This window comes from Heterocephalus glaber, unplaced genomic scaffold (genome assembly GCF_053883595.1).
Source record: "Heterocephalus glaber isolate CG9 unplaced genomic scaffold, H.glaber_assembly_v1.0 deba00001547, whole genome shotgun sequence".
NCBI lineage: Eukaryota > Metazoa > Chordata > Mammalia > Rodentia > Bathyergidae > Heterocephalus > Heterocephalus glaber.
This window is the reverse complement of record NW_028258340.1, coordinates 9,951,275-9,974,062: the sequence shown is the minus strand read 5'-3', so window position 1 is coordinate 9,974,062 and position 22,788 is coordinate 9,951,275. Positions and strand designations below refer to the sequence as shown.

The window sequence follows — 22,788 nt, the reverse complement described above, 5'->3', positions numbered from 1 at the left end:
AGAAGATGCAGAAACAGCTGCAGACACACTCAGCTACCTCATCTTTGACAAAGGAGCCAAACACCCTCACTGGAGGAAAGATAGCCTCTTTAATAAATGGTGCTGGAAAAATTGGGTTTCAACTTGCCAAAGATTAAAACTACACCTATATCTCTCACCATGCACTAAACTAAAATCAAAATGGATTAAAGATCTAAATATTAAAATAGAAACGTTGAATTGGCTGGAATAGAGGTTAGGTAGAACTCTTGAAGACATTGGTGTTGGAAAAGATTTTATGAACAAAACCTTAATTGCCCGTGCACTAGCACAAAGAATCAACAAGTGGGATCTCTTTCTTATTAAAAAGCTTCTGCACAGGAAGAGAAACCACCAACAGTATGAAGAGACAACCCAGGATGTGGGAAAAAATTTTTACTTGCCGTTCCTCAGACAAACGTGTACTCTCTAGAATCTAGAAAGAACTTAAAAAAATCAGACCTCTCAAATTTAAAAACCCAATCCAAAAATGGGCATCTGAAATGAACAGACATTTCTCAGACAAAGAAGTAGAAATAGCAAATAAACGTATGAAAAAATGTACAACATCACTGGCCATTCAAAAGATGCAAATGAAAACAACACTGAGATTCCACCTCACTCCAGAATGCATGGCTGCTATCATGAAATCAACCAATAATGAATGCTGTCGGGGCTGTCAGGAAAGAGGAACCCTACTCCACTGCTGGTGGGAGTGTAGACTGGTGCAACCACTGTTAAAATCAGTATAGGGATACCTCAAAGAACTAGGACTGGAAGTCCCATTTGAGCCAGCTATTCCCCTGCTGGGGATCTTCCCCAAAGAATTAAAAGGATCATGCCACAGCGATGTATGTACACCCATGTTCATAGCAGCACAATTTGTAATAGCTAATTGGAAGCAGCCCAATTGCTCATTAACTGGAGACTGGATAAAGAAAATGTGGGGTTTTTTTTAAAATAAAATGGAGTACTATTCAGCCATAAAAAATGAGAAAGTAGAGACATTTATAGGTAAATGGGTGCACTTTGAAGCGATACTCTTAAATGAAATACATACACACACATGTGTAAATACCAAATAGTTTCTCTAGTGTGAGAAACTGAAAGTGTAAATAAGGACTAGAAGGTATAATATATAATGTGAAATAGGAAGAAAAGGGGCAAAGGGGAAGAGGAAGTGAGAGGGGGAGGGGAAAGGAAAGAAAGGAATGGAATTAATATGAGAAAATGATCAAATGGAAACAAAGTTTTTGTAAATAGGGAGGGATGGCAGGGGAAGGGGTAAAAATAAGAACCAAGAGAGATTATGTAAAGGTGCAAATTTCCGATGATGAATGTAATTATATTCTGTACCTTAAATGTACTCATAAAATAAAAATTTTTTAAAAATAATTAAACCCAAAGAAATGTGTGCAGTCTTTAGTGTGGTTTGGGTCACAGTAGGTACTCAATCATGTAGTTTTTATTATTGTTGCCGTTATTAGAATGTTAGACTTCCCCCCATTAAAGAGTTAATTCTAGGTTTCTTTTTATTTTAGTAAAAAGCTCAGGAAATCCTCCCATAAAGATATGAAGTGCTCACAAAACGCCTTCTCTCTACTTCACTCTTTCTCCACTTTACAGTCCTTAGGAATGACAAAGATTATATTTTTGCAGAAGAATGAAAGGTTCCTTGAGGAAGTAAACTCTTCCTTTGCCCCCCACTTTCTACTATTGTAAACACATGTAAACACATATGCTCACATGTTCTCTCTCTCTCTCTCTCTCTCTCTCTCTCTCTCTCTCTCTCTCTCTCTCTCTCTTTCCTGCACAAAAAGAACCAAATCCAGGCCTCCTGCCTGGAACTGCAGAACATTACCATCAGGCTGGTCCATTAGATATCATTTGAAAGTCAATTTTATCCCAGAGTGGTAAGTTGTATGCGTGCTTATGTCTTCATCTACTTTAATTAGCAAAAGCAATTTGTTTCACATTTCTTTAAGAGAGAGAAAGGGAGAGAGAAAGCTGATCGAATTTAAGCTCCTGATAGATTGAAATGCTGGGTATGTTGTGGTCATACAAGGATGTGAGGCCACTTCCCATATTGAAATTATGCGTTGGTCTAAAAACAGTCCAGCCTTATGACCCACATGTTTTCTAAGTAACTTGCACAATTGCCCATCATTATGGAGATAAGGGCAGTCTCCTGAAAGCTAGTCCTTCCTCATTTTGTTTCTTGAACCCAGAATAGAAAACTCCATTTTAAGTCTATCATTGGAGATGTTTCTATCCCATCATATTTTCTGTGATTTTGTACCATTAACAATTTCAAGACCATTTTCCCCTATCTCCTTTTGCCAAAATGGTTGCAGCAGCTGAGAAACTAGGACTCTATTAAATGCAGGTCTCTGCTTTGTCTCTGTCAACTAGGCCAAACCAATTTAACTCTGACAGGTGTGTCTGACTTAAATCCTCCGATACACAGGTGGGATGCCAGTGGCAATTTAGGTGGCACTCTGGTGGCCATGGTGTCTGGGGGGGATGCAAAGACAAGCCAGTCCAAAGTCTTTGTGCTTAAGGAACTAAGGACCCTCCCATGGGGTTACAAACCCAAGCCTGATCCAAGAAAGAAACGGGCAAGCCCGAGGAGTGTGACCTTAAGGAGACTTGCACTGTAAAAGGGAGATGGGGTTGGAAGTACGGGCCCCATGACCACTGGCACTCTAAACTGGTCCCTGTGTAGCCTCTGAACTCATGTATGGGTCACGGAGAGAGATGACCTATCATTTTTCTCTCTGTCCCACATTCCATTTGCCATGCAGCAGCCAGATAACTGTTTTCAAATCATAAATCAGATCATTCCTCTGTTTAAAACCTTCCATGGCTTCCACTCCACTTAGCAGTAAATGAAACTCTCCCTCGGAGAGCCTGGAGGACCTCCTCTAAGCAGATGCTGCCTACTTCTCTCACCTCATCTTTTGTCCCATCTCATACTTTTGTCCTCTTGGCTTGGGGTTTTCAACCACAGAGCCTTTTCTCTTTTTCTTAGCCAAAGCTATTTTCATCTTACTGCCTCTGTATTTGCTATTTCTCCTGTCCCGAATACAATTTAATGTAGGGTAGCTTCTCATCTTCCAGATCTCAATGTAGATAGCACCTTCTTCAAGTTCTTTTCCAGTCTGCTGTCTAAAGTGACTGCCCTTCCCACGTGCCATAACTCTTACATATCACCTTTTTTATATTACTGCTAGCCCTTATCACGGGCTGACATGATCTTGTTTGGTAACTAATTCCTTGCTTTTCTCTCCTCTCTTGAGAGCAGGATCTGCTTTAGTTTGGCTGTCTTTATAGAAAAAGAGCCTGAGAAAAGGGTTTGTGCCATTCTTTAGGTTGGAATACTGAATCCCTCTAAGCCTTACAGAAATAAAGGAATTTGATAGAAGAATCAGCGCTTTCACAAATACGGGAGGATATAAAAGAATGAGGGTCAAAGAGATGAAGCCTGGGAGACCAGGGAACTAACCCTTAATGACCTCCCCCTGGCCTGCCAAAGCACTGAAATGACTGGTTCTCAAAAGTTTTCGAGGACCTTGTGTCACATTGGCTTCCATACCTCCTCACAGTAATGACCCTTGGCCCTTCCTGACTCTGCCTTTTTAGTTCACTTAGGTTCCTCTCACTGGAAAATTCTATTAGAGGGGGTCCCATAGTAATATCATTCATATGCTGTTTGGCTTCCAACTTGAATGAGATAAGTCTGTTAAGCAGGTAAAGTGAGTTGAAACCTGTGTTTAACCGTTCACTGTAGCCATGCTAGAATCAGAAACGAGGCTAAAGGGATATGGGATGCTGCCTGGGATGGTTGTTTTGGTTGTCAACTGGACTAAATTAAGGAATATCTATAACTGGGTAAAGCAATATTTTGGTTGTGACTATGAGGGTGTTTCTGGAAGAGCTTAATATATATATATATATATATATATATATATATATATATATATATATATATATCTGAGTGGACTATGTGGGTGCAGGTAGGCATTATCTAATCAGTCAGGGGCCCAGAAAGAAAAAATACAGAGAAAAGGAAAATGTATCCATTCCCTAAGCTGGGATATGTGCTGCCTTTTTTTTTTTTTCATTCTTTATTTTTTCTGAGGCAGAGTCTTGCTTTGTAGTCCAGGCTGGCCTTGAACTTGCAGCAATCCTCCTATGTCAGCTTCCCAAGTGCTGGAATTTCAGGTGTGCATCCCCAGGCCCAGCTCATTCATCCTCTTTTGTCCTTGGATATCAAAACCCAAGCTCCCTGGCTTTTGGTCTCCAATATTCACACCAATGGTCCCCCAGTTTCTCAGACCCTCGGCCTTCGATTCACAGTTATGGCATCAGCTGCCTTGAGGCCTCTGAACCTGAACTGTGCCAATATACCAGCATCCCAGGGTTTCCAGTTTGTAGACAACCTGTCGTGGGACTTCTCAGCCTCCACAATCACATGAACCAATCCCCCAGTCCCCCCTAAGGAATCTCTTTATCTCTTTCATACATATATATGTGTGTGTATATATATATATATATATATACACACACATATATATAAAACATATAAGACATATATGACATAAGAGGATATATATACACACACACACACACATATATATATATATATATATATATGTATATCTATATCCATATCCTATTGGCTCTGTGTTTCTGGATAACCCTGACTAATACACTACCTGTGTTTTCATTTCTTTGCTCCAAACACTGGCATAGTGCCTGGCATACTATAGATGCTCAATCAATGCTTGCTGAGTGACTAACTCACAAAAGCCCTGTAAGTAAAAACTAATGGACTTATATCATTCAATTTGGGAACCCAAAAGCATATGAATGATATTGTTATGGGACCCCCTCTAACAGATTTCTCAAACATCTGAGAGGCATTCTCTCCACTGTTGCTCACAGCTGAGTTCTGCCAGCACCTCAAGGTTGGTGCTCAGTGGAAAGCAATAGAACAAATATGGCTCCCAGTGAGGGGTGATGGATAGACACAGAGAAATCTGAGTGAACTTGTTCATGAGCATGTGTGAGACATGACTGGGGGCTCCCAGAAGTACTATAGATAGAAGCAGGGGTGAAGGAAACATCTGCTATTATTTGTATGTAAGTCCATCTGTGAGAAAATGTGGGGTGAACATAGCACCTAAGAATAGGGCACATTGCTTAAAAGTTCATAAACTCCTAGAATAGGTTGGCTGCCCATGGGATCCCATTAATTAGTGAGAAACAGTACCAGCTAAGAGGGCAGGAGTTTGTTTTAACAGTGTTGTTTCTGCATTTATTGATAATGTGGCCATGGAAGACAGCATGAGTCCAGAGGCCTAGGGCCTGAAAGAAATCAAGTGGTGGAAAGATGAATTAGAATTTAAACCAAACAAGCAAACAGAAGCATGAGTAGGGTGGAGCGCAGAGCATTAAAAAAACTTCTACCTCTGTTCAGTAAGTATGAGCCTGCTGAGGTCCAGGGATTACCTGATGAGATAGATGAGCGTTGCTCCAAGAATTCCATAATGGAAGTAGATGCTGGCCCAGAAATTATAAACATCTATGTCATTACAGGTAGTTTAATCTCTGCTCCTTTTTTTTTTTGAGATAAGGTTTTGCTTTGTATTTCAGGCTGATCTTGAACTCACTATGTAGCCCAGGGTGGCTTCACACTCACTACAATCCTCCTGCCTCAGCCTCCATAGTCCTGGGATTACAAGTATGCACCACTATCCCTGGCATTTATTTATTTATTTATTTATTTATTTATTTATTTATATAAGTCCTTCTGGGCTTGAAGATTGTACTTTGTAACCTTGAATATGTAATTTCTATGTCATTCACTCAACATATAGAGACTTTAGTATGTGCCAAGTAATGATCTAAGCACTAAGAAGGTAGCAGTGAATGAAGCAGAGGTATCATTACATATTTATTCAAAAGAAATGAAAGGATTAGTCCACATGAAGACCTATCTACACCTGTTCATAGCAGCTTCACACATAATAGACAAAAACAACTGAAATCTTAGAGCAATTTTACATTGTTTTTGCAGTCCTGGAGATTGAACCCTGGAGTACTCTACTACTGAGTTACAGGCCTCTAGCCCTTTTTAAATTTTGAGATAGGGTCTCTCTAAGTTGCCCAGGCTGGGTTCAAAGTGCAATCCTCCTGCCTCAATCTCCATAGTAACTAGGATTAGAGGGTGTGCTACCACACCACGCTACACTGGCTTTTTCCTTCGCTGTCTCACTCTCCCTGTTTCATCACTCCTGCTTCATGGGATCACCTATCTCCCAAATAAACTACTTGCCAGGGAGTCCTTGTCTCAGATTCTGTTTCCAGGAAACCAAAACTGAAATGTAATGTAATTTTAGATGGTAGAAAAAAACCATGAATGAAGTGGAGTCGATAGATATGACTGCTATCATAGATAAGATCAGAAAATATTTTGATGAAATGGGGATGTCTCAGTAGAATCCTGAATTGAGCAAAAAGGAATGAGCTGTGCAGCTAGTTAGGGGAAGAGTATTTGGGGGGGCCAAAGAAACAGTAAGCTGAAATATGGGACATTCTAGAAATGGCAAAGATTTCACTATAGCTGCAATGAAAATGGATATGAGCAAATGGATTAAGTAGGATCTCAATGGACACAGAAAGGATATTGAACTCTTTTTCTGAATGAGCTTGAAACAAAGCTGTTTTGAATATAGGACTAAAATGCTCACACTTAGGTTTCTTTTTTTCCCCCCAGTTCCAAAGGATTTATTGGTAAATAGGCTTTAGAAAAGAAGGATCCATCCTATCTCTTCAAAATCAATGGAAAGAAGAGTTTCTCTAGTGTGAGAAACTGAAAGTGTAAATAAGGATTAAAAGGATTAATAATGAATAATTGATACTTTGAAATAGGAAAAGATCCAAAGGGATAGGAGTGGTGGGAGGGAAAGGGGAAAGGAAAGAAGGGAAAGGAAAAATTATGAGAAAAGAAAAAATAATGGGAACGAAGTCTATGTAAATAGGGAAGGGTGGAGGGGGTGAAGGGTGCACAGGTAATGGGGAAAAAATAAGAATCAAGATACATCATGTCCAGGTACAAGCGTCCAATGATAAATGTAAACGTATTGTACACCTAAAATGTACCAATAAAAGAATTTAAGGAGAAAAAAGAAAAAGAAGAGCTGCATCCAGGAGCTCCTTAGACAGTGCTGAAGGAGACTCTTGCTTTGTCCACCTCTGTTTATTGACCTAGTCATGACCACAAGACTTGTAGTCAACCAATTCTTCAGGCTTAAACCACTTTTCAGAACGTTTACTGAATCATTGCCATGAATAATATCCCTGGTGATATAAATACAGAAGTCCCTTGAGTGGTGCCCAGCTTAGAATCTACAAGGTTGGTCTCCCCAAGGATCCAGGCCTGTCTCCACCACATTTAATTCTTCCCACTCCATGGCCACCACTCACTCTGAGTTCATGTACTCAAGCCAGGAGAAGGGGCAGTCTTTCAGGTTACATGATGCTACTTCAGGTGGTCCTCTAAGGCCCGAAGGAACTTCATGGCCACCAGGCAGAGTCCCTTTTGCTCAAAATGCTTGCTGATATTGCTTACCAAGCTGCGCTGCATGCTGTTCAGCTTGGTGGTTATGAAGGCATGCTTGAGGTTGGCTGTGGTCCAGGAAGCTGGCAGGCTGGGCAGGGCCCAATGCATGGTGCTGTGCTTCAGGCTGGACTTAGGTTTCTAAAAGGACGACTGTGGGTGAGTGGTGGAATTAGGGAGAATAGCCAGAAGTATGTTGCAATAGTGCTGGTGAAAAACAATGGTAGGTAGAATGTTGGTGGGTATGATACTTTCTGTTGAAAAGTGGTTAGATTCTGAATATGCTTTGCAGGTATAACTGACAGGATTTTCTGATAACATAAATGTAAAATTGAGAATAAGGAGAAGATTCAGAGTTGACACCAAGTTTTTTGTCCAGAGCTATTTGATGAAGGGTGCTATTTAATACACTGGGGAGGACTCTACGAGGAATAGATTTGAGTGAAGGGGAGTCAAGATTCTGGCTTCAGATCTGTTGAGTCTGAGGAGTTTAATTACATCTTAGAGATGTTGAGGAGTCAGTTGTATACTCGAGCCTGGAGGTCAGCAGAGTTGTCAAGACAATTTGGGAGATCAATATGGGAGCTGCAGCAAATGGATGATATCCAAGATGAGGCCACTAGGATGTAAGGATAGACAGAAAAGAGCAGTAGTCCAAGGACTGAATGCTAGGTCAAACCAACATTTACAGGTCAGGAAGATAAGAGGTAACCAGCAAAGGAGACTGAGAAGCAACATCAGCAAAGGCAGGAAAAGATCCTCAGAGGGGTATTATCTGCATGGCCTAGAGAAGAAAACATTTTCAGGAGAAATGGTGCCACTGGGTTAAGTTAAAATGAAGTCTGAAAATTTATCTTGGTCTGAATTGTGGTGGTCAGTGGTGACCCCCGTACAAAAAGTTTCAGTGGGTTGGTGAGCATGAAAGTGTTGTTAAGAGTGCTCAAGAAAGGAGGAAGAAAATTGAAAGAAGGTAAAAGTAACTCCAGTTGTGCTGTAGGAGAGAGCAGAGAAAAAAGGTGGAGCTGAGAGGGAGAGTGTGATGGAGATTTTGGTGGTTTTGGTTAGAGTCATGCTATTAGAGATTTGTGTGCTGGTAGGGTTGCTCTAGTAGGGTAGGCTAACTTAATGAGGCAGGAGAGGGAAAGAAATAAGCCTTGAATAGGCTGCAGGGGATGGGATCCAGGGCACAGACAGATTGCTTTAGCTTTAGAAAAGAACACGAACAATTCTTCTACTGTGACAGGAGGGAATGCAGAGTATACAGTCACAGAGGCTGGGACATTTGGTAGGGGTTAGAGAAGTTCCCTTCTGATTACTTTTGTTTTCTCAGTAAAGTAAACAAGGTAATCAGCTGAAAGTGAAGACAGGAAGGTGAGTATAAGAGATTTGAAAAGGGAAGGGAAAGGAGGAGAATTTATTTTAGAAACTGACAGCATAGTTGATTAGGAAAGTACAATAGGGCTCTAGCAGTGTTACAAACCTATTTGATGCTTATGGTCATGAGTTTCAAGTGAGACCAGTTCCCAGAGAGCTGCCTCAGCTCCTTAGATGCAGGTACCAAAAAAATTGGAGAGATGGATTTCAACAGCACTGGGATGTGAAGGTGAAGGGGACAGGAGACAGAATTGAAGTGCTGGGAAAAGAAATAGATGGTATGATGGGATCTAAGCCAGGCAAGGAGAGAAGCAAAGCTACAAGAGGTTAAGAGAAACAAAAAGCTGGTAGGATCAGTGAATAAGGACTTCCAATTATATTCAAGAATTGTTGGAATTGGGAGATTAGAGAGTGAGGTGAAATGGTAGGAAGTGTTACATAGTTGGAAAGCAGAACATTTAAAATTGAGATTACATCAGGAATCTAATGACAAGGTCCAGGATGTGACCACTGGAGTCACTGGACCATTGGCTGAAGTGGGGCAAGGACATACCAATCATTGGAGGAGAAAAGATCAAAGTTCCAAGAAGCCGGAGAGTTGAAAGGATCGACTATGTTGGATGTCAAAATTACTAAGAATTATGTTAGTTACAGCAGTGGTGGGAAAGATGAACCAGGTGCTTAAGTCTTCAGGAAATGAGGTGAAGGGATGGCTGGGAGATGGGTAAGTGGCATCAACAAGGTTTTTCCATACTCTAGCTGTGCTATTCACTTTTTAAATTGTGTTTGTTGTTTTTGTTCCACCCCTTCTCACTTGCCCCCTACTAAATTTTATGTATGAATGTATGTATTTATTTTGCCAAGTCAGTGCTTAGTCCAAAAGTGTTGATTATTAGTTTCACAGAGAGAGCAGAGAGCAAGACCTTCTTTCCTTAGTTCTTGATCTAGAGTTTCTGAAATGCCAAACTGTATGTAGGTTCCTCCAAAAATTAAAAATAGACCTACTGTATGATCCAGCAGTCCCACTACTGGGTACATATCCAAAGGAAATGAAATCAGTATGTCAAAGAGAAATTTACATTCCTGTGTTTATTGCAATTACTTTTCACAACAGCTAAAATATGGAATCAAAGTAAGTACCCATCAACTGATGGATGGATAAATAAAACCTTATCTCTCTCTTGTCTCTATCTCTCCCTGTCTCTGTCTCTCTGTCTCTCTCTTGAGGAGAATGAAATCATCATTTGTTATCACCTGATGAATGGATAAATAAAACTTTATCTCTCTCTTATCTCTATCTCTCCCTGTCTCTGTCTCTGTCTCTCTCTGTCTCTCTGTCTCTCTCTCTCTGTCTCTCTCTCTCTCTCTCTTGAGGAGAATGAAATCATCATTTGTTATAACGTGGATAGAACTGGAGATCATTATGTTAAGTGAAATAAGCCAGGCACAGAAAGACAAAGATCACATGATCTCATATGTGGAATCTATAAAAAGTTGATGTTACAGAAGTAGAGAGTAGGATGATGGTTACCAGAGGCTGAGGTAGTTAGGGGGGTGGGGGAATGGGGAGATGATAATCAAGGGATACCTAATTACAGTTAGATAGGAGGAATAAATTTTAAGAGATCTATTATACAGCAAAATTACTCTATTGTATTTTTGGGACTTTGAGGCGATATATTGAACTCTTGAAAAGCGTAAAAAGAGTGGATGTTACATGAGAAAAATAATAACTATGTAAGGTGATGTATGTATTAATTAGCTAGATATAGCCATCCCACAATGTATGTATTCTTCAAAACAATACACAGTAAAAACATACAATGTTATCTGCCAATTTAAAAAATAAATGTAAAAGAATGCCAGATGTCTGTTCAGCTACACTTCAATTTGGTAACAATAGCACTTTTAAAGATAGCACAGCCAAGTCAACTGCATGCTAGCAGTTATGTTCAATGCCCAATTAATAATGGAAGTCTCTAAGCTAAAGGCTACTTTCTCCAGACCCACGTAGTTATGGACTAAAGGTTAGGCTTTAGCAAACTGTGAAGGAGTTTTGCAGTTTCTGATGCTTTCCAATCTCTGTTTGCAAATCTGACCACTGTGACACCTTATTTCATCTCTGTTAAAGCAGAGCTTTTCAAGCTTAAGTCAATTAGAATGCCCTGGAGAACTGTGAAAACTGTTAATTCTTGGCCTTCACCTTGATTAATTAAACTGGAATCACTGAGCACAAGGACCAGGAATGATCATTTTTCATCATGTCTAGAAATTTAGAGGGCCAATTTTGAGATGTCCTGCTCTTAAGTGGTTGCCAAATTATTGTCATAATTTCACAGTTCCCTTCAAGGGGACACCACTCTCAAGTCCAAAGGAACAGATCTCTAATGATGGAATTTAGGGCATCCACCAGCAGCTTATTGAGAGGCTGTTCTGTAGATGTTAAATTTTGCAAGTCAAGATTAAGGCAGAGTAGGACATGTACCAAATATACTTAAATTGCAATGGTATAATGGTTCTCAGCACATGGTCCTTTGCAGGCGCAGCACCTTCAGCTCGATGCTCACTAAAAATATAGATTCTCCTGCCTTGTTCCAGACCTACTAAGTCAGATACTCTGGGCAGAGAGCCAGCACTTCTCTTTTCACAAAATTGGGATTCTGATACGTGTTTGAGTTTGAGAATAGTTATTCTTCAAACTTGTGAGCCCAAGCCATAGGACACCCTTCCTATGTTGCTCGGTTCAGTGTAGATTGATCTCAGTCAGCCTGTGGATACAGTGCTCCATGTATCTGAGACTCTGGGGGTGTTCTGAGTGTGGTAGGCATCTTGTTTTGATTACTATGCCAGGCTTCCTGGCAGCAATGGTATCTGTGTCTTATCTGACACCATTCTGATCGATTTATATAGGGGTTAGCTCTTCCTGTTCCCTAAACATCCTAATATCTCTTCAATGGGAGGTCACCCCATGTTTACTCTCAAAGCAGATCTAGGCCAATACACTTTGATATGACTAAGCAGCAAACCATATGTTTTGACAAAGGAAGGCTACTTTCTCAGAAGCTTCATGAACACTTACTTGTTGGTATGAATTTCATTGCTGAAAGCCATTAGGCCACGTGTTGACTAAAGCTATCCCACCAGAGCTATCCTTTCCTTAAAGAATGCCACTAATTTAAACTTAAGTAACATGAAAGTAGGAGTGTCCATCTTATGCAAAGTCACATACAAATGATTTGGAATTATTTCTATCACTAACTCCTTCATTAATCCAGAAAATAAGGCTCTAACCAAATTATATAGGAGTTTTGTATTGGCTGTTGATTATTTTAAAATTCATTGTTATTTAAAAGTAATAGAGATTTCACAGTTTATATGGCCTGATTTTTATTCAGATCTGAAAGTCATTCACATCAAATTAAAATTCCTTTGAGCCCTTTAAAATGCCTTGAATTAAAGTTTATGATTTAATAACTAAAGAGTATGAAGGGAATGTGAACTGACTTTCTGAATCTTCATTGATATGGAAATTTCCAGAAGATTCACAGCCTCTCCAAATTAATATTTCTTCTATTTAACAGACAGGCTGGTAATAGGGGAGGATCCAGACACAGCAAAGATACCTAGGTTTCTGTCTAGGCTTTACTGAAAGGGTCTTAGTGCAAGGAAAAGAACTAGACTACTTGGTCACTGTTCTTAAAGAATTTAGAAAAAATAGAGGTGGGGGAGAAGAGAAATGGGAAAAATGTGTAAAAGGCCATAGTATCAAGCAAGCCTCAGTGAACAAAATTGATGTACTAACACAGATAATGTCTGGTTCTAAAGTGCACCTCACAGATGTAAGGAATCAGAATCTGCATTTTAATGGGATTCCCAGGTGACTGGTGTGCACATTAAAGTTTGAAAAGTACTGCTTCCAGGCGCTCTCCTCTGGCCATGCTACTCTTCACCAAGCAAGATTAGGAAGGTATCAAGAGGATGTGCCTGCTGCTCAGAAGTTGCTCATCTCCTACAATATCCTCTAGATTTCTAGGCTTAAAGGGGTCCTGGGTGTGGCTGTTTGGAGGGCAGAAGCAGGGAGATCTGTGGAAGAAGCTTGGTGAGGTGGTGGAAAGGTTCACATACTTGGGCCCTGTGGCTTCCTCAGTGTGGGACGGACCTGTGAGGGCTGGGGGAGGAAGAAGTGGCTGAGTGCCAGCTCTCTCTGCTCCTCCAGATTCCTCTATGGAACTCCAATGAGCCCCCAAACTCTAACTTCACATCTGGCCTTCCAAGTTGTTATGACAGTTTGTTTGTCAAGATAGAAGGAAAGAATCTTTTTTTAATTTAAACATTTGTTAGCTTGATATATAACTTTTAAACAGTCAGACATATGGTGTGTGGGCCTCTGTTTGTACTCTTGGCTCAGTCCTGCAGATGTTCGGGTGAGCCTGCTCATCATGAGATAGAAAGATATCTGAGGTTTTCAACACAACATGCCCCCTTTTGTCTTCAGGAGACTCAAAATTGGAGTGGCAAGACTGCTGGACTCTCTCTCCAAAGCTGCATTCCTTTATGTGTTAGAACTTTTTTCCCTAAACCTTGTGGCTATTTAGGAGAGTTCCTTAGAGGAGCTATTTGTCTACCCTTTATTCAAGCCTTCCTCTGGCTTTTCTCAATTTCTGTATCTTACTATTTTGGGGTCCAAACTTGTAATAGGAGTAGCATTTCATCCTAAGTATCTTTCCCAATGCAGGGTCCAGAGTCCAGGTCCTCCAATTTTGCACCTGGCATCCTGGGCTCCATCCGTGAAATTCGGATTTGCTAAAGCCGAGCCCTAGGAATCTACATTTGTAGCAAGCACCATGGTGATTCTGATGCTGGTGGTCAGCAAGCCACATGTGGAGGAATCTTTGTCTGAAAAGAAGGTGGTGTCCCAGTCCCTGGGTGTAGCCCATGTCATAAGTCCCAATTAGTTGTACAGATACTGGTGGCTTACAGGTGGCTTGGAGTTCTTGAGAACCCTAGTTTTAGCTAACATTTATTAGGCATTAGCTCCTCAAAGAGGAATGTAATGGACACTGGGAGCCCACCAAAGTAAACAATGTTGCTCCAGTCATGAGGAGCTTGTACTCTTTTCCTGTCTATTTATGTTAAATTAAGACTGCCATTAACGTAATTTAGGGTTATCCAATATTTTTTGTGTGTAAAGTACCATGTTGGAAAGAAAATAGGCAAAAAAAGAGTATAAATAAATGATGCACTATCTACTAGTTAAAGACAATGTATTGAATGAACTTATAGTTACAAAATAAAATATTCTAACAATCCCCACTGCAATTATAATAAATCTATCTTAATCAAAATCATTAATTTGGGGCAGTTTAGCAATACCTTGTCTAAAAACAAAATAATAATAAAAAGGGCTAGAGATGTAACTCAGTGTGAAGGTCCTGAGTTCATTCCCTGGTACTAAAAAAAAAAAAATCATCAATTTAAAGACTGGTTTAAACTGTATTTGAATATTATTGTAGTTTTCTTCCCTTGCATTGTTCTTCTTTGAATGGTTTTAATTTCCGTATATGTGTGTGTTTGATAATAAAGTTATTTTTAAATAATAAAAAAGGCTGGTTTTAAACAAATTTAAGTCACTAAAAATGGAACTTCTGAGTTCATATGAAAGAATTTTAAAAAGATTTTCAAGGAACTATTACTAAAACCAAGTCCATATAGTCACAATTAAGTAATAATGAGTAAAACTGTCTATTTTAGTTGTATTATCTGAGAAAAGGAGGAAAACCTTTTGTTTGTTTGTTTCTGCTTAGTCGGTAATTACTTGACTTGTTTATCTGTTTTGTTTCCCAAATTCAGACTAATTTCTTAGCCTTAACTTTCTTTGATATAACTTGAGTGTGAAACCAGAGATGTAAGTCATATGCTTTTAGCTAAATTCCATGTAACTCTTCAGAGGCCTAGCACCCTGGCTGACATCCTGAACGGGGTGTGTAAAGCCTCCTGGACATGGTTGTCAAAGTCTCTTTTACACAGCGTGTTGAGAAAGTTATGAGTCTCTGATGAAGAGTTTGTTAATTAAATAGCTTTTAGTCACAAGGATTATTGATACCACTTTAAAATATATTTGAGGAGTGAATAGAATATCTATTTTTTAAATTAATTTTATTGGTACATTGTAGGTATACAATATAATGACATTCATCATTGGAATTTTGCACCTTTACATAATCTCTCTTGGTGCTTATTTTTCACCCTTGCCCAGCCCTCCCTTCAACTCCTCCATTCCCTCCTATTTCCAAAGATTTTGTTCCTATTTTTCCATTTTCTCATATTAATTCCATTCCCTTCTTTCCTTTCCCCTACCCCTCCCACTTCCTTCCCCTTTGCCCTTTTAAATCCTATTTGGTTTTTATTTTTCCCCCATTACCCTGCCCTCCCTTCAGCCCCTCCATCCCTCCCTATTTATAAAGACTTTCTTTCCATTTTTTCATTTTCTCATATTAATTCAATTCCCTTCTTTCCTTTCCCCTACCCCTCCCACTTCCCCTTCCCCTTTGCCCCTTTGCTTCCTATTTCACATTATCTATTATACCTTTTAGTCCTTATTTACACTTTCAGTTTCTCACACTAGAGAAACTATTCAGTATTTACACATGTGTGTCCTATTTATTTATCTTAAGAATATGGCCTCAATGTGCATCCATTTAGCTGTAAATGTTTCTAATTTCTCATTTTTTATGTCTGAGTAGTACTCCATTTTATTAAAAAAAAACCACATTTTCTTTATCCAGTCTCCAGTTGATGGGCAATTGGGCTGCTTCCAAATTTTAGCTATTACAAATTGTGCTGCTATGAACATGGGTGCACATACATCACTGTGGTATGATTCTTTTAATTCTTTGGGGAAGATCCCCAGCAGGGGAATAGCTGGGTCAGACACTAAAAACATTTCCTGGTATTTCTCTGTTTCTTCCTCAAGGGAAATCATGATTATGCTGGTTCCCTAGGTCACCCAGCTTGGTGCGTGAGCTCCCTGCCCAACTGGTGACTGACTCAGGGACACCACGGAGTTGGTCCCCATGTGGCATCATAAGCAGCCTTCCCTAGTTCACACCTGCTGAGAAGGCAGCCAAGAGGGTGGTTTAGAAAGTAGAGAAAAGGTGAAAAGACTGCATGATGAGCTGACTGTCCCAGCTGCTCTTTTTCCTGACCTCAATGACTTGCATTTTTTGCCAGACAGCTGCCATATTGGTCTCCCAGCCACTTGCAGGAAGACAAGTGCTGGGCAAGGGCAGCTTCCCTACATGTCAGAGGGGAAAGGCTGGGATGAAATGCTGCCTTCCCAAGAGGCAACCCAACCCTGTAGCCTGTGGGTGGGCAAAGAAAGGTGTGAGTTATGCAGGAAAAGGATCCAATCTAAAGTCAACACAAATCCAATTTTTCTCCCTTAACTTTATATACTTTATATGCTCTCATGTTTGCCCACATTGTGTATTATCTACACACACACACACACACACACACAAACCCTAACAAATTCTCTACACATGGTCCCTTTTGATGGCTATCCAGACCCTGCTTAAATGCTTCCAATGTTGGGGCTCTCAATCTCTTGTGCCATTGTTGCAAATTAAAGTCCACTCTACAAACATCTCAGATTGCACTAGTGTGAAATAGTTTTTATGTCTTCCATTCAGCCAAATTAGCATTTCTGAGGATCAGAGGCTTGGACGCAAACAGCTTTGGCCTATAAGATATAATCATGAATGCTGTCATCTTCTTGTCCACCACTCTCTGACTTGAGATAGCTGTTAATTCTCAGGAAGCCTGGGGGTAAAGCCTTTGCATAAGTAATGTAAACAATTCCACTGCGTTTTTGAATTCTGTTATAACTACCTTTACTCCTTGTCTTTGGTAAAAGTGGTGTTCTGGTATTTTGGGAATGACAGTGGATCCTACTACCCTGGGTGGAAAGTCTTAAAATACTCTGAATAAAGGTGTGTATTTTCAAGTGTAATGAAGGTAGGTTGAAGCTAGAGTCATGCAAAGGACATCTGAGTTGAATTTTCCCAGAAATACTTAAGAGACAAGAATACCCATTTGCCATGTTTTATGTTTAATTTCCTCAGGCATTTGTTTTGTTTCATTCTCCTGTAGGCTATCTCAGCTGTTTTTACTCATGGTCCCAAGGACATTTCTGTTGCAAGAAATTATCAGCAAGGATTCTTACCAAGTGTTAAGAAAACTCAAACTATCTTAAAGGAAAATTAGAGAGAGGGCTGTTTTGCATAAGCAAGAAGTTCAGAATGGAGGCTGGCTTTAGGTAAGGCTTGATTCAGGACCTCCAGTGCTGTCACTAAGACCATTTTCCTCCATCTAAAAGCTTAGCTTCCTTCTTCTCTATCCACAGACTTCACAAGGTGAGAGAGTATTGGTAGTGGCGTCTTCTTATTTTCTCTGTTCCAAATCTTGCTAACCTAATCAGAAGGAAGCTTTGGCCAGATTTGATTCCTTGTCTCTGTTGCACCCTGGTATGAGAGGTGGAGTCCCACTTAGACCATTTGGATTTATGCTCAAGGGAGGAATCTATGCCCACACAAAAATTCAAACCATTGCTGGAAGAAGGGTAACAGGTATGGTGAGGCAAATAGAATGTTTAAAAAAGGGGTGCAGCCATCAATTCTCTTCATGGATGCCTGTAGCTCCTCAGAGGAACTCACACAGAAACCTATATGTAAGGAAACAGCCAGGATTGGCAATCACAGTTTCAAACACAAAAGGGATAAATCAGATTTTTTAGATTAGAATTTCAAGATGAATTTCTAAATAAGTGACAAAATTAGGAGGGTTATGGAAGGAGGACTACTCTAGGTGGCAGAGTGGGGAAAAGTGAGGAAAATCAGAAGACACAGTGTTAAAGTAGTTTGGCCACAGTATTCTTCAAAACTGTGTATTGATATAGCAATAATGACATAGGAGATTAGGGCATGGCAAATCTGGCTGGGAAGTGGGTGTGACCTGTTAATTACAAGTTCCAGGACACATGTGCAGAGCAGTTCCCAAAGCCCTGCTTGTGGACTTCTCACAGAACTGGAGCAGGTTTTCAATTGGATGGCCTAGATTTGACATCAGCCTGATGCATGGGATCCTAGCATCACTTTTCAGGACCCGTATGTAGAAGTTCTCCTGGGTTTCCTTGAGATTTGGACAGTAAAAGGACATAGATGCCAAGAAGAACTTGCTTTCGTGGCTTTCCTTACAATAGCTCTGTATCTTGAGTGAATTCTTTCATCAAGGGCACAAAGAACCAAGGACTGAAGAAGTGAGGGTGTAGTTCCTGTTGCTTCCCAGTAACAGTATTATATAGCATCTTCTAGAAGTGATATAGCAGAAATATAACTCCCAACCTGCTAGATGTCAGATGTACTGAATTCGTGTCCCCTGAAATCAATGAATTCCAAAGGACAACAGAGGTTAAAAGTATGAAAGGTTTATTGAGACATAGCTCCTGAGAGATGGGGAGAGGGTCCTGAGTGGGTTGCCACTGTGGCCCTTTGTTAGGGATAATTCATACAGCAAAGTCACAATGTGGATACAATGTGGATCAAACTACAATCAACCTATAGGAATACAAGTATAGCCACTTAGCTAATATTGATCCAATAGGGAAGCAGGGCACACAGCATGGGTATATGGCTGACATCATTAACCTTGGCTTATCTATGACTTCAAAAGCAGGAACATTGAGGAAGGGATGGATCCAGGTATTTTAGTCACCCATCCAGGTGTCTGTGAATTTAAATGATAACACGGACTCAGGCTCTCTAGTACAGCTCTTTCACACAGCTGTTACAATAAACTGGGATCTCAGAAGGAACTGGTTAATTTGCATTAAAATTTCCTCCAAATTCAGGATCTTAGTAGGAAGTGGCTGCATCTCCCTTCAGGATCTTGGTAGGGAGTGGGCTAAGTTCCATGCTGCCTGAGGAAATTCATTCTTTGTCCCAAGTCCTAGGTCACTGTCTACTCTTAATCTTTATCAGTATGGCTGATCACCCCACTGTATCTCAAGCCCCTCTACTAGCTAGCTGCCTTACTCATAAGCTAACTAAAGAAACTACCTTCTACAGAAATATCTTACATTTTTAACATTATATGGTCACTGTTGATAATTTTTAAAAACAAAGATAAATACAGAGAAGAAAACAAAGAAATCATCCAGCAAAATCTACTCATTTCAGTTAAATTTTTTTAGTTGGGTTTCTATTCCTGTTCATGTTTTTCATTTTTTTTTTTAGCTAATAATGTTTCAGTCTAGTATTCTACTGTACATATTTACACGGCCTTTATTCTTTTATAACACATTATTTTTCCATTGGGTACACTGTGAATATACTTCCTTGTCATTAATCTTTGTTGTTGTTGTTGTTTCTGTTTTTTTGAGACAGGGTCTTGCTATGTAGCCCAGACTGGTCTTAAACTTGGGATGATCGTCCTGCCTCAGCCTCCTCAGTGCTGGCATTACAGGTGTGTACCACCACACCCAGCTACCTGTCATTAATCTTTTACAACAGTAATGTCCATATTTTATGACTATGATCCATAATAAAAAGTAAAAATATATTTATATGGCTACCCAATAAACATGCCTATTAACCCAATACTTGTTCTTATAATTTATTACTATATATTGTACAACAGTATACTTTATTATTTTCTGTTCTATTTTGTAATGAAATAGTCTATCTGCTATCAGCCTCCTGATATGGATTTGCATGGGACACTACAGTGAGCTCCAGGCCTTTGACTGGATCCTTCAGATCTCCAGCGCACAAGCAGACTTTCTGCACTCTTCTACACCTGACTGTGGGTAGCCACTGTAAGCTGATCTTGTAAATTCTTATATATTTTTATTCTTGTATTAAATCTGTTTCCCTAGTAAGTGCTGACTGATACAGATGGCCAGGGTAACCTGAGAACAGGAAGCAAAGTGGGAGGGGGTCAGAAGGAGGAAGCCATAAGAGAGGAGATGTGAGGTTGGCAGGGCCCAGATCATCCAGTACCTTCTATGACAAATGAGTCCCTTCTTTGTTTACAGCCACAATTGCATCAGGAAGAAAAAGCACAAGCAGTGTCCTGCGCAGCAGTGGCTGTGTGTGGAGAACATTGGATGGCAGGGACATGTTTTTGGATGAGGTTTTCTGTGTTAAAGAGAGCCCAAGGTTTGTGGGAGGAGCAAGGCCCGGGCTCAGCACTTTGTCTTGTTCCAAGTATGTCCTTCAGGAGAGAAGTAAGCTTCTGGAGACTAGGGTCTTTGTCTAATTCACTGCTGTGTCCTCCGCACCTAGCCAATGCCTGACATATAATAGGTGTTCAATAAATGTTTGTGAAGCAAACAAATTTGAAGCAAACATAGATACCTTCCAGGCTTATGGCGAAGACAGAGGTGATTTCTGACAAATTACTACGTACATTTGCATTTTCTCAAGTGTGATCCTCTATCCTTTTGCCAAAAGAGGAGATAGGCCTTTCTTGTGAGGAATGAGGAAATATTTCTTTCAGCTCCTCTTTGGTGAAGTCACAAATAATCTCTCAGAAGCCATTATGTATTTTACTTGGTCTTTTTTTTTTTTTTTTTTAGTGAAACGGCATGATGACTCACTAGATGCTTTTTGCGATGAGAAAAGAGAACACATTGCATTTGCCAGAAACAGATGTTGAAGAGGCCTAGAAATCTGATTTTTCCACATCGGGGACCCTGTTGTGTATTGAAAGAAATTGACGGGGTTACTGGAAGCTATATTGCTGGTTGCTTTGAGGTTGCTCATTGCCTTGAAGAAGGGAGGGTGGGGAATGTTGTCAGGGTGAATGGGTACCAGAGGAGCCTCCGAAGGAACCACTCAGCTGCCAGGGCCTCCCTGCTGCTTTGGCACTGGCTGTAGGGAACACACAGCCTTTCCCTGCTCTGCTTGCTCACCCTCATTATAGACCGTGCCCTGGATAAACATGCATGGGGCGGGACAGAGACATTTTATTCTGCTGGTTAATGAATGCCTCTTCTTGACTGTTTTCCAATTCCTGAGTAAATGGTCTAGATCTGGTGCTTTAGGTTATGGAAAACATCCCACAGATCAATATAGGGCAGAATATGAGGAATAAAGAGAGGCATCTGAGGTGAGCATGGTGGCACATGCCTGCCAGGTCAGCACTTGGGAGGTGGAGGCAGGAAGACGCCAAGTTCAAAAGCAGCCTGGACTGCATAGCAAGTTCAAGGCTAACTTGGATCACACAGTGAGACCCTATCTCAAAAAAAAAAAAATCTTTGAGGGAGCAACTAAATATTTCCCTAAAGAATTTGGACTCATAATTGTTAACACAAGGAAAGAAAATTATTTTGGTCTTTATTGAAATAACCTTCTTTGCAGAAAAATAAACTATATTATCTGGGGGGCGTTCCTCTTTTTCATTTTTAAAAAATTGTCCTCTTTATACTTTCTTGAGCTTTTAACTGAAAGATAGTGTCCACACAGAAAGTGTATAAGTAATAAGTATACAATTTGATGGATTTGCATAAAGTCAAAACACCCACGAAGTCGGCACCCAGATCATTGCCAGAGTCATCCAGTGTGTGCACCCACCACAGTTCACGTGTCCTTGGTACTTTTGATGGGCATTTGGGTAGTCTCTAGTTTTGCCCTCATGTAGCTAAGGTTGCTTGAAATATTTCTTTAGGTGACCCTGTGTGTGCATTTCTGGTGGGCATAACCCTAGGAGTGGAATTGCCAGGTCATAGGTTTGTCTATGTCCACATATCCCATGTTAGATGCTGCCAAAAAGTTCTCCAACATTATCACACCAGCTCCCATTCCTATTAGCAGTGCATGAGTGCTCTGGGCTATGTTGCTTTGCTTTGTGTCATCCTTCCCTATTCCCTACCTTGGATGACTTTGAGCATCCACCACTGTGAATAGCTGCCTGTGCTTTGACGGGATTTCACTGGATGAAGGCTGTACTCTGAAGCTATCTTTTCTACTTTCTCATAAATAGGATACTTTCGGTAGCTGGAGAAGTAAAGACCCCTCACCAGCTGCTCAAGTATGAAATTAACTTTACATCATGCTACCTGGGGCTGGGCATGGTGGAGCATGTCTGTAATCCCAGCACTTGGGAGGCTGAGACAGAAGGATCACTGCAAGTTCAAGGCCAGCCTGGACTACATAGTGAGTTCAAGGCCAGCCTGAGCTACACAGTGAGACCCTGTCTCAAAAAACCACCACCACCACCACCACCACCACCACCACTACCACCACCACCAACAACAGCAGCAGCAGCAGCAGCAATAGCAATAATAATACCTGGGTTTGGGGGAGATGAAACAGGTTTGCTTTTCAGAACTCCAGTTTCAAACTGTCCCTGATTTCCTGGGTATTAAAAGCTGGCAGTGGCATGAGTGAGCACTAACCTGGTTTTCTGAAAAGGAATGTAAGCAGGTGTTAAATGAAAGTTAGGAGAATCAGTCAGAATTGTAGTTGGATGGCTTGGGTTCAGATTGGAGCTCCATCATGTACTGTGTGTCATGTGACAAATTTCTTAACATCTCTGTGCTTCAGTTGCCTCAGCTGCCAAACAGATAATCGATCTCATATGGTGTGAGGACTCTGTGAATTGATAAATGCACAGCCCTTAGAAGAGCACCTTGCACACTGTAGGTCCTATGTGAGTGTTAGTTCTATTAGTGCCTCTTTTTAAGTCTGGAGCCCTAGAATCAGTGCTTGAGA

General features: G+C 40.4%; 1 long non-coding RNA gene and 1 pseudogene across 3 annotated transcripts in view; one reads left to right on the top strand and one right to left on the bottom strand.

Moving 5' to 3' along the window:
* The window catches only part of LOC110350257 (uncharacterized), a 43,859-nt gene extending 22,378 nt beyond the window's left edge, over nt 1–21,481 (top strand). For 2 of the 3 annotated variants that reach the window (XR_015442461.1, XR_015442462.1), the window contains exons 2-4: nt 19,459–19,537; nt 19,752–19,889; nt 20,652–21,461. This is a non-coding gene — a long non-coding RNA (uncharacterized LOC110350257). Of the gene's footprint in view, nt 1–19,458; nt 19,538–19,751; nt 19,890–20,651 lie in introns of all 3 variants that reach the window. The other variant, XR_015442460.1, reaches the window with a different exon arrangement.
* Nucleotides 7,291–7,793, bottom strand: LOC110350265 (nucleoside diphosphate kinase B pseudogene; annotated as a pseudogene).
* Nucleotides 21,482–22,788: the final 1,307 nt, after the last annotated feature.